This window comes from Leptonychotes weddellii, chromosome 9, assembly GCF_054177405.1.
Source record: "Leptonychotes weddellii isolate Sample4059 chromosome 9, ASM5417740v2, whole genome shotgun sequence".
Lineage (NCBI taxonomy): Eukaryota > Metazoa > Chordata > Mammalia > Carnivora > Phocidae > Leptonychotes > Leptonychotes weddellii.
In genome coordinates, this window is record NC_138377.1 from 41,181,491 (window position 1) to 41,194,203 (window position 12,713).

At 41.1% G+C, this 12,713-nt stretch overlaps 1 long non-coding RNA gene across 1 annotated transcript; it reads right to left on the minus strand.

Annotated features, from left to right (window-relative positions):
- Positions 1-677: 677 nt before the first annotated feature.
- Positions 678-8,347, minus strand: LOC145723260 (uncharacterized). Its single transcript, XR_014148184.1, has 3 exons — positions 7,889-8,347; positions 997-1,054; positions 678-701 (listed from the first exon to the last, which is right to left on the minus strand). It is a non-coding gene; the product is annotated as an uncharacterized LOC145723260 (long non-coding RNA).
- Positions 8,348-12,713: the final 4,366 nt, after the last annotated feature.

A 12,713-nucleotide genomic window follows, 5' to 3' on the forward strand; every position in this document is an offset into this window, starting at 1 on the left:
TGATTCATCTACTAAGCCCTCTTCCAGTAACAGTAACTATTTTATTAAGAGGTTAAACCTACAATATTTTATAGTTAATTCAGAAGCAAATTCCTAAGAAGTATTCCCATTGTAGGTCTGGGAGAGAAGTAATCCAGAGCAATTTCCCCCTTCAATTTTTCTGTATCTTCCATCTAGAGTGAGGCAACCAGTTTGATAGAACAGCAGAACTGATTCATTCATTTTTTTTCATTGCTTTTTCTTATTATTAAGTATTTCTAATGTGGTAGGATTTTTTGCATTACTTATTACAAAATCCCTATTCTCTGCAATTTGGGAAATGATAAGGCGATGTCCACAGAATTAATCTAGGTGCTCATGATAAGGATAGCATTCTTTACAAACCATCATAAGATACAGACACAGGCTTGAAGCACCACACCTGGAGGGATGGTTTCAGATTTTGCACATGGAATTTTTCATTATAGGAACAACGAAAGTGTAATGACAACTTTCACCTATATTAGGAAAATTTCCCTGGTTTGCAAAAGAGATTTACTAGTAATCCCAAGATGTCAAGTTCACCTTGAAAACCATAAAGCAATATAGTACAAAATACCCACCAGCACCACCGGAATATGCAGCATACTGTTAGAATCATATCGGTTCATTTGGATGTCAAGAACCACACATCATCATCACAGAGAACTGCAAGAAATTTTCTTGAATTGGAAAAAGATACAGAATCCTTGTTACCACAGGTACCGCAACAATCTGAAAATTGAGGGCTCTGTTTGCCAGACATGCATTCCCTCTAAGAATCATTTCTTGGACAATGGATCATCCTCTCCTAAGTAATTTGCTGAATCAACAAAAACTAAGCCAAAGGAATTCCAACTGGTGTGCTTAAGGGTGCGATTTCAGTACAAAACAACATGGTGTCCATACGGCGCTCACTACCTGAGGCAAAGCCTGGGGTATGGGGCTGTTTAGCAATGCATTAGGGTCCAAACGTACCTTCCTTCATTTTCCATTACCAGTCTTAAACTGCTTCTGCCAATTCCATTCCTGATTCCTTGGGGATGGGGGTATAATGGTGTTAGTATTGGAGAAAGGAGATGACAAAGAAAGGATTTTTAAATTATCTATTAAAGGCAACTTAATCTCTTATTTAAAAGACTCTGGTCAACTGAATCCCTTTTAGTCCAACAGCTTTTCCAAGCCTAAACTCTCTAACAGAGCAGATTCTTTGTGACTTAAGAGGATTTCCCTCACCTTGTCCCATCCCACTTCAAGATGGTATCTTGGTGCAGTACTATGCTTAAATATCCTCAGTGCTAGTTAAAAGATCCCCTGGTACATACACTGCTCAAGGTGTTTTAGCCATGTCTCTAGACCTGGTCTCTGTCTGTACTCTTGCTGCAGTGCAGGTACCTTCAGCTGGTGTGAGTCCAAAGCCTGGACTCTCAGCACGGCAGTAAGTGGTGATTACTCAGAGGGTGTTCACAGGCTCCCTCTCAGCAGTCCCTGGTACTGTGGCTTCCCTGAGGTGTGGCTGCCACTCTCATTCAGTCCCCAACCTAGAAAGCTGCCTGCTATACTCATCTGCAAAGTCCCCTCATCCTTTGCTTGAGTCAACCAGTTGGCCAAGTCACCAGCAAGCACTCTGGATACTTCCCACATGCCTCACGGAGGGGGTGGGAGCACAATGGGAGAACATCTGCGCCTGTTATGTGCCACACGCAAGCCATAGAGAATAAGGGCTTGGTCTCAGGCCTCCTTCTGCCTGAGCATGCCATTCCAGCATTACTGCGCTACAGCATTTGCCCAGGAAGACGCAGGGGAAACCCTAAGGTCTCTTCTTGAAGTTATAAATGGGAAGCAGGGCCCAGGTAACCTCTGTTTCTAGCTGTTCCCTCAACTATCTGATGTTTCCGATTTTTTTCCAGCACCACCCAACTCACCCCAGCCCCTGCCTAAGGCAGCGTCTTTACTCAATTGTCTATCTTTTTACAACTCATTTCTCCCTACAGAAGTGGGATTTCCACTTTCTTTTCCTGTTTGGCAGGAGCATTCCTCATAGGGTATCAACTGCCACTTCTACACTTTGACATAGTCCACCAGGCTAAGCTCTTAATATTTCAAGAGAGTATTTGGAATTTAGAAAACACTACTCTCTTGATAAAGCCAAGGTTTAAAGACTTCTTGTGTTACTCCAAACCTTTTTTTTTATCATTCAATTTAGAGCCTTTATTTCACAAATAAATCCAAGAAAGGTAAAGTTACTAAGTTATTTAGTAACAACATAGTAGTAGAGGCTTTTTTTTAAATTTTATTTTATTATGTTATGTTAATCACCATACATCACTAGTTTTTGATGTAGTATTCCATGATTCATTGTTTGCGTATAACACCCAGCGCTCCATGCAGAACGTGCCCTCTTTTTTTTTTTTTTTAAGATTTTATTTATTTTTTAGAGAGCGAGCGAGAGAAACAGCATGAGAGGAGAGAGGGTCAGAGGGAGAAGCAGGCTCCCCACTGAGCGGGGAGCCCGATGTGGGACTCGATCCCAGGACCCTAGGATCATGACCTGAGCCGAAGGCAGACGCTCAACCATCTGAGCCACCCAGGCGCCCAGAACGTGCCCTCTTTAATACCCATCACCAGGCTAACCCATCCCCCCACCCCCCTCCCCTCTAGAACCCTCAGTTTGTTTCTCAAGTCCATAGTCTCTCATGGTTCATCTCCTCTGATTTCCCCCCCTTCATTTTTCCCTTCCTACTACTCCAAACCTTTTATACTGGAAGTCAAAGGCTGAATAGGAATTTGTTTTTATCTCTTTGCATTCCCATTTTAACAATCTGAATTTTCCCTAAGGCAATGGATGCCTTGGATTGAATAGGATGAGACTGTGTAAAAGAAAAGAACTTTAACATATTTCAAAGCCAACATCCTTCCTTTCCTCCCCCTCCTCTCTTGCCTTCTCATCCTGCCATCCCATCCCATTTTCATTTCTTTCCTTTCCCTTCTGTTTGCAAAGATTTTAGTATCCAAGGAAGAGGCAATGAGGAGCACTGGAGCTTGCCCAGGAGGCTAGGAAGCAAGACAGTAAAGAGGAGAGGGCAAGTGGAGGTGGAGGTGGTGTGCAGAGATTGGTTATAGTGAGCAGATAAGTTAATTAATTGAGCAAATAAATATATGGAGGGCAACATGAGCCGTGTTTCTTACTGTGTTTAGAGGAATTTTAAAATATGAAAAGGAGGAAGGTGAAAATGGATCCTGAGGTGTAGCATTAGAATTGGAAGTATAGGTATGAATTCCTGCATTTTGATAGATAAAATGATAGACTGGTAGATGGAGAAATTGTCCTCAGTGTATGTATGTGATGACTTTTTAATGTGTCAACTTGGCTAAGCTGAACTAGCAATCCAAAAGTCCCTTTCTAGTATGTTTCTGGTTAGGGTGGGCTGCAAGAGATATTCTCTCACAAGAGTTGGAGAACAGATGGGAAGCAAGGCTAGTTTGTAGCATACAAAACCTTTTTTCCCAATTATTCATTCAAACACTGATATAGGGGCACCTGGGTAGCTCAGTGGGTTAAGTGTCTGCCTTCAGCTCAGGTCATGATCCCAGGGTCCTGGAATGGAGCCCAGAGTTGGGTTTCCTGCTCAGCACGGAGCCTGCTCCTCCCTCTCCCCTCCTGCTCATGCTATCTCTCTCACTATCTCACTCTCTCTCTCAAATAAATAAATAAAATCTTTTAAAAAACAAAACAAAACACTGATATAAGTGCTGCTATGAAGGAATTTTGCAAATGTTTTTAAAGTCCCTAATCAGTTGATTTAAATTCGTCAAAAAGGAGATTATCCTGGGAGGGCTTAACTTAATCATTTGGAAGGCTTTCAAAAGAGGGCTTAGGATATTACTAACTAAAAGAAACCAATCTGTAGAGGCTATATATTGTATGTTTCCAACTATATGTCATCCTGGAAAAGGCAAAACTATGGAGAAAGTAAAAGAATTAGTGGTTTCAATGGGTTGGGGATGACAGAGATGAATAGGCAGGACACACAGAATTTTTAGGGCAGTGAAACTATTCTATAAAATACTACAAGGTAGGTACATGTCATGTTATATTTATCTAAACCCATAGAATGTATAAGAGCAAGAGTGAACCCTCTGTAAACTATGGACTTTGGGTAATAATGATGCATGAATGTAGGTTCATTGATTGTAATAAATGAACCAATCTAGTGCCTAATGTTGATAGTGGGAGAGGTTGTACATGTGTGGGGATGGGGGTACATGGGAATTCTCTGTACTTTTCACTCAATTTTGCTATGAACCTAAAAATACTCTAAAAAGTAAAATTTATTGATTTAACAACAACAACAAAAAAAAAGAAGGCTCAGGCCTGCCCTGATAAAAACAGCTTCTGCCCTACAATTGCTCTCCCTACCCCATGGATTTTTCTTTCTTTCTTTTTTTTTTTAAAGATTTTATTTGAGATAGAGCGAGACAGAGAGAGCACAAGCAGGGCAGAGGGAGAGGGAGAAGCAGACTCCCCACTGAGCAGGGAGCCCATTGCAGGACTTGATCCCGGTACCCTGAGATCATGACCTGACCTGAAGGCAGACACTTAACCTACTGAGCCACCCAGGCGTCCCCCCATGGATATTTCTTACTGACTCCTGGCTATGGACACAAAGCTTCAGTCCATTCCCACTCATGTCCAATCTGCTTGTAATAGTCCCTTTTTGACTGGTTTCCCTTCAGACTTGTTTAGCCAGCTCCCAAAAATTGCATATGGCAATTTTGTGTGTGTGTGTGTTTGTATATATACACAAGGAATATATATAAATTATATATATATACCCAAATATCTTCATAGTAATTAAATGAGAAATGTAGAACTTTTGTGAGCTCTTCAAAGACAAACAAGATTTTTTTAGTTTTTTTTTTGTTATGTCACAAAATGTGGTATTGATAGTAAAATGACCTCCAACCTTATATAAATCAAATGCTGATTTCCCAAATCTAAAGAATGAAGTGTGCTGATAATAGAGTGTATTTGTTTTCTAGTGCTGCATAACAAATTACTACAAATTTATTGGTTTAAAACAACACCCATCTATTGACTCACAGTTTCTATGAGTCAGTGGTCTGGGCACAATGTAACTGAGTTCTCCACTCAGGATTTCACAAAGCTGGATTCAAGATGTGACTGGGTCTGCATTCTCATTTTGAGCTCAAAGTCTTTTTCCAGTATCAACCAGGTCATTGGTAGAAAGACCTCCACTTTCTTGCCAGCTATTAGTTAGGAGTTACTCTTTCTTAGAGGCTGTTACCTAGGAGGTCCTCTAGTTCCTAACCATGTAGCCGTCCATGGGCAGCTCACAGTCTGCTTCTCCCTGGCCATCAGGAGCAGCTCTCTTACGCTTAATCTTCTAAGGGTGTACCTGATTAGGTCATACCCACACAGGATAATTTCTTGATTAACTCAAAGTCAACTGATTAGAAACCAAGTCATAAGTGTGATATCCCATCATATTCACAGGTCTCTCCCATACTCAAACGAGGGCATCATACAAAGGTGTGGGTCATGAGGGGTCATCTTAGAATCCTGCATTCCACACAGAATCAGCTACCCCTCACTGCTTGGACCTGCCAGGCTGTGAGTTTCACACTGAGTCAATGTGACTTACTTGAGAGAAGAAATCCAAAGCCGTAGCATTTTTTGTTACTCAACCATGACACATCACAGCATTCAAGTGTCTTACACTTTTAGTTAATTACTGAATAACCCCCAGTACTTTTTACCTTCTTCCTGGTCATTGAAACCAAAAGAGCTGCCAATAATCATTTTCTAAAAGGACTAAAAGAGGTTTTCTTCCTCACTATCCTTGCTCAGGGTCCATAAGCATTTTGCATTAATATGCATTAATAGTGACCTAGAGAAAAGATGATAAATGAGAGAAATGGATTTAAAAAGAGTTTTCTGCTGCCAAATACCAGCCCAGTTAGAGGTTCAGGTTCTGGTTAAGGCTGTGGTGTAGGACTTACAGCTATAAAAATAACACTTGCCTTTAGATTGGATCAAATGATAGAGTTGGCTTTTGTGATGTTCATGCCTCAGGAGTCTTGAGTCAGGGCATCACAGGCTGACTTCCTGAATCTTTGGTCATCTAAGACCCTGACCACTACTTTTGGGATACTCAGCCCCCTTCTAATTGACTAGGCTTAGATCCAATTAGTGAGAGCACATGCACATGATTCATATGCCCTTGTTTCCCTTCCACCTAGCTCTACAGCTTAAGACCAGCATCACAGGAGCACAAGGAGAGAACTGAAAGTTTGAGAAGACTTGGGGAAGGGTGATGGAAAGATGCAAAACAAGTAACAATAGAGTCTGAAAACACTCCAGTCCTCCCAGCCATGCCACAATTCTTTGGCACAGTTTCAGGCTTTCCCTGTCTTACCACCCACTCCCCACAACCTCACCATCATTCCCCAAATGAAGGCTAGAGAGGGCCATCCACTCCCACCTAGAAAACAATTTCAGTTTGTTCTGCTACATATATCAGACTACTCAAGAGGATAATTGGGTACCTGGCTCTACAAAGTAGCCTATAGTTTTGGTGTTTTTAAGTTTTTTTCTCAGAAAGTAATGAGGAAAGAGCAGCTGCTACAAATAGCAAGAGAGGGAAAAGCAATATATTACTTTGAATAGCTTGGACTTCCCAGTCACCGAGTATTCCTTGAGATAATCTAACCTTGCTAGATCCTAGATATGAAGTCTGCACACTCAAGACTTTTAAAAGTCGCTTGACCTTTTTTTTTTTTAGAGAATCTGAACCCTCAACAGAGTAGCAGAAAGACTTGCAGTGCCCTGGGATTAAACCAGCTAAGGAGTCCAAAAATCAAAGACTCTGTGGCAATAGTTACTAGCAATGAATACTCCAACACCCAAGGAAATTGAATTTTCTCTTGCAAAGGCAATGGCCTCTCCCTTATTACCCTTTAGTGGGGTTTGTCTGTAGTGACAGATCCTCCAGACAAACTTCCAGTCAGCAGTTTAGGACACAGTGTAAAGAAATTTCATGACAAAACACTGAATGTGCTGAGTAATTTACAAATATACAGATCAGCTATAGTTTATCTTCAGTCTAAGCCACAGCCTTTTTCTTTGCCATCCTAGTCACGGTAAGGTAGTATTCTTCCTGGCTGGTTTCTCCAATGTTTGTTTTTGAGCTGAGACTTGACCAGGCTACTGTGATCCTGAGCCACAATGATGCTATTTGTGTTGCTAAGGTAACAACTGTTTAACAGATAAACCCTGAAATCTTTGTTCCATGCAATCACGCAGGAACCAGACTAACAAAGGCTCTGTCATCTCCAATACATGGTTTCCACGGTCACTCTGGCCACTGACAACACAATCAACAGAGGGGTAAAAAGTGAAGGCAGATCACCTACAAGGTGTTTATGGACCAGGCCTGGTAGTGATGTGATGACTTCATCTGGCATTCCATTAGTCAGAACTTGATCACATGGTCCCACGTGAATGCAAGGGTGGGTGGGAAATGTAGTCCCTATTTAGGCAGCCACTTCCCAGAAACAATTCTCTATGAAAACAGACCATGAATCATTTGTGGACAGCAACCCAAATCTGCTAAAATGAAGATAATAGTGGTGGTGGTGGCAGCAGGGGCTACCATTTACTGTGTTCCAGTCCCCTGCTAAATGCTTAACAAATACTTTCTCATGGAGTCCTCAGAATAACCCAATGAAATACATTTTATTATCCCACTTTTAAAGATGAGAAAGCTGAGGCTCAGAAAAAAAATAAGTTACTTCCCAAAATCACATGAGTAGCCAGGGAGAAACAAGAACTAAAATCCCAAAATACCTGAGCATAATGTCCGTGTTCTTGAGAGCTTGTTTGGAGGTTCTAGCAGGGGAGCGCAGCTACTCATATACCCTTGACCGAAGAACGATCCTCCTCTATCTGGGAAGGTCGTCTTCTTCGACTGAGCTTACAGCTTCGGGAGGGACGCACATGGAGCACTGAAGGAGGAAGGGGACACCCGCCTAGCCAGCCAGATCAGCCGAATCAACCCTGGCGATCAATGCAGTGACAGATGTCGCAGCCAGATCGCCCTCACATCCAATGTCCGTGTTCTTAAGCAGTACTCACACACTCCTCTTAAGTTTGGCTATGGTTATTTGATTAGTTTTTCCCTCCGTCAGCTGTTTATCTTCTTGCCAGAGAAGTTCCCACTCAACACAAATCTTGGAACTCCCCATGAGTTAGATAACTGTCTAGGATCTTTAAAATTCCTTTGTACTTTTAAACTAGTTCTTACTTTCTATTTAATGATCCCTGGATCTCCCACTTACCAAAATCTCCTTGAACTGGGCTTTGTTTCTTCAATGCACATCCCCAGGGGCTGACCTGGAGCTGTTCCTCACACCCAAGTCTTTCCTAATAAACTTGTTTCAAGTCATTGAATGTGCTGTTTGTTGCTCTTGGAGTTCTTCCAACAAGAAGCTTTCTCCAAAAATGTCCTGTCGCTTTTCATAATCTTCTCCCAACTCTTGGTGTCACAAATCTCTCCTACTCACTGTTTTCCTGAAACTCTGTTTTTAGGCTTTGTTTTGCAGTCTATTACTTTTGCTCCTCCCTTGAGAAATGACACCTTCAAAACCTAATACTTAGGTTTAAAATTGCTCTTGTCCAAGTTAGGGCCAGATAGCTTTCATGATGGAGAAGAGGCTAGGGTCAAATCAGGGGAAAAAATTAATAATAATGGGGCTGCAAATGTTTTCAGTTTGGCTGATATGTTTTTTATTGTGGGATAATTCATCCAACCAATGTGAAGTACTTTCTGACATAAAGTCAATGGAAGTTTCAGTCTCACTTTTTGGAGTGTTTAAAAAAACAAACAAATAATTTCAGATGTTTGGTTTTTTTGTTACCATAACAAATTTCATTTCTCAGTTTGCTATAGCCTGTGGGTCTTGTGGACATGAGGCCCATTGGTCTTCAAAGCTGGGTATTTTGACAGCTTATCTCTCAGGAGCAGGTCTTAAAATCTGGGGTGTCTGGTGTGGGATTCAAACCCTTTACTCCTCAGGGAGAAGCTCTGGGTTTTGAGCTCCCTCCTGATTATAGGTCACAGTGCCGGGAATGGGGTTTATGGCAAGATTGTGTCTCGGGCTCTTCTACCACCTTTGATGTGGATTTTTTTTTTTTCTCATTTGCCCAATGTGTAGGAGTCAGTAAGCTACTTTTTAGGGTTTTTTAAGAAAAAAAAATTGTTCCATATATAGCTGTAGATTTGGTGTGTCTGTGGGAAGGAGTGAGTTCTGGGTCTTCCTACATTGCCATCTTGAACCAGAACCTCACAAAAGCCTGGTTCATTCTTCTCCCCTCAGAATTCTAACTCATATTGTCAGAGAAGTTCTTAAACCCTTACCTGAGAACTTGGAACTCTCCAAGTGACCTTTTGTTTTAAGCCTTTTCTATGTCCTACAAAATCCCATTTTGCTTTGGTTCTCTTTTTCCCCCTCTTGTAATCAAGAAAGACATTTAACATATCATGTCACCCTCCCTTTTAGTGAACTAACACTTGAATGGTAAGTGATCTTGATACAAAAAGTCTCACAGTACTGCTTTCTTCTTCAAGAATCTTCATGACCTTACCCAATTACAAACACAGAATGGAATGTGTGTGTATATGTCCTTTTTTCCCTTGACAACTAAGAGCCTATTTCCCATAGCCTGCTGTAGCACCTAGTATGTTCCCATAGTAATCACACTTCCCCTCCAAGAATGTTCCTGACCAGACTCAGAATTAGGTTTGGTCCCTGAATCAGCCCTACTCAGTTCTCACTTTTTATGGAGAAATCAGAAAATTCTCCCTGGGCCAAAAAGACACTCAAAAACTATTATTTCTCTGTGCCCAAGGCCCCAAATCCCCATTCCCATTCTAAATAGTCAATAAAACTTATAGGAAACACTCAGTTAAATATGAAAAATTAAATGTGTATATTTACCTCCACTGTCTGCCAAAGGCCACAAAAATTATGGTAAGGAAAGAATAAAGTATAAACCTGCAAAAAAGAAAACAGTAAAAGAAATTAGGGTAACTAAATTTTGTAAGCTGAAAAGCAAATGGACTAGTGATAACTGACTTAGCAGACCTGAGAAAAATAAAACCTAAGCTGGCAGAAGGGAAAAGCCAGAAGCAAGCTGATCTGGACTACAGAAGGCTCAAGAACTGGAGACACCTGGCACCTCTTAAAGAGTCTGCAGATGCCTGAAAACCAAAGGATTTTTTCAAAATCTATATAATGCAATGTTTCTATGATTTACGCTGCATTAAAATTGACCCCAAAGCTTAGTGATTTAAAACAACCATTTTACTTTGCTCACAGTTTTACAGGTCAGGAATTAAGGAAGGGCTTAGCTGGCCAGGTCATCTCTGATCCTCATAGCATTCACTGGAGCAGCTGAGGCAGAACCATCCATTTCCAAGATGGCTTCATCACTCACATTCTGGCACCTAAGTGATACCTAACCTTGCTCTTTCTGCCCTCCCTCTTTTTTCCTCTTCCTCTCTCTCCTTCTTCTCCTCTCTCTCTCTCTCCCCGCAGGCTGTCTCATTCTCCAGAGCCTTTCCCCATGTGGCTTCTAAGACACAGGAAGCAGAAGCTGCCAGACTAGTTGAAGATCAAGCCCAGAACTGGCCCAGCATCACTTCCATTGGATTCTACTGGTCAAAGCAGTCCCAGGGCCTGTGGAGAAATAGACTGACCTTTTGATGAGAGATGGCAAGGTCACACTGGAAAAACGCCAGTCCAAGGGGAAAAAGTCCTACAGAGACTGTCATGTGGAGGACCCTAATGAAGAAGCCCATTCCAGTCACTAACAGTTCAAGATACCTTTCAATAATCCCTTCCCCCACACACAAAGCTACCTACTTTCCGTTTTTTTTTTTTTACACTCAGTGTCACACAATTCAGTATGAGCTAATAGCCATGAGTACCACATATTTAGGAAATGCTACTAACATGAAAGAGTGGGCTCAAAATAAACAACAACAACAAAAAGGGACTTTGAGACCACATACATAATCCATGGAGACAAACCAAATGTTGTGTCCATGAAAGGAAAAAAATGATGCCATTGTTTAGAGAGTTCATTTCCCTCAAAGTCAAAAAGTTGTAAGTTTAAAAACCAAAATAAATCTATAAGACATAACAATAACTGTTCAGAAGCAAATATTTTCAGCTCTCTTAGCTATTTTTTATAATAGTTACCATCATATGATTATACTAATATTTCTTGATATTTCCATTTTTGATATCTAGTGATCATTTTATATAAAAAAGATCTAGCTCTTTTATGAGAGATTACGTGCATTATAGGAAACTCTATTATTGAGTATCTGTGCTGAGAAAGATTTGTCCACTTAATGCCGTAAGGCATTGGTATAACAGGACTTTCTGATCCAACATAGAGCATGGATGCTGCCAGGGACCTAGAGCTGCGCCAGGTAAGTTTCCATTTGCACCCCAAAATTTACATAGAAATAGACCTTTTGAAAGAGAAAAAAAATAACCAGAAACTCCAATCCCTTCACTCTAAGGTTTTAAGTAGTTAAAAATCTCTTTAGGGGACCTGGGTGGCCCATTACTGAAGCTAGAAGGCAGTAAAGGACACCAAGCTTCCTGAAAAAAATCCTCTCTCAGAGTAAAAAGTTTAATCAGATTGAACAGAACAGGAAAATAATGCTGTGAATCAGAAGGCTAAATAGACCCTCAGAGCTCATCCCTGTTCGCTGGTTATCTAGCCTGGTGGCAGCGCACTTTCATCCTGAATCCTTACCCTTCTCCCTTGGGACAGCTGATGCTCTTGCATACTTGCTGAACCTGTCAGTGCTGACTCAAGACCTGAGCATCCATTGAGCACACTATGGGCTGCTGAAGAAGATTAGTACAAGGAGCGCCTGGGTGGCTCAGTTGGTTAAGCGACTGCCTTCGGCTCAGGTCATGATCCTGGAGTCCCGGGATCGAGTCCCGCATCGGGCTCCCTGCTCAGCGGGGAGTCTGCTTCTCCCTCTGACCCTCCTCCCTCTCATGCTCTCTGTCTCTCATTCTCTCTCAAATAAATAAATAAAATCTTAAAAAAAAAAAAAGATTAGTACAAGTTGACACCAGTCCTAAATATGGAGTAGGGGCAATATGAAAAGGTGGGGAGTGAGTGAGGAGGAAAGTATCTCAAAGAAAATCCTGCTGTTTCCACACAACCATGCTTTCCCAGAAATAGGTTTTTTGGTCCCAAACTCCAGGGGCAAGATAAACAGTTCCTCCAAGCATTCTGAGAGCAGAAAACAGAGGAATCATTGATATCTTTGACCATGAAACTCAAGGAGAGAATAATGTGAGGAAAAACCCAAGATCAGGGTAAAGATTAGAGTTCTTTGTCTCCAACCAGCCATTAGAAGATTTTACCAGTCCTTAATTGAGTGGAGCTGAGAGTGGGTAATTAAATAAGAATACTCCTAATGCTATAATTAATTATAGTACATCTATATTGTAAGTATAACATACATAATTTGCTTATAATTTGATACCTTTTAAATAAATTGGAACTTTTCACAATCCCTCTTAAAAGAATCCTTTTGAATGTTGCTAAAATGGAAACTCCTGAGATAGGCAGGGTGAAC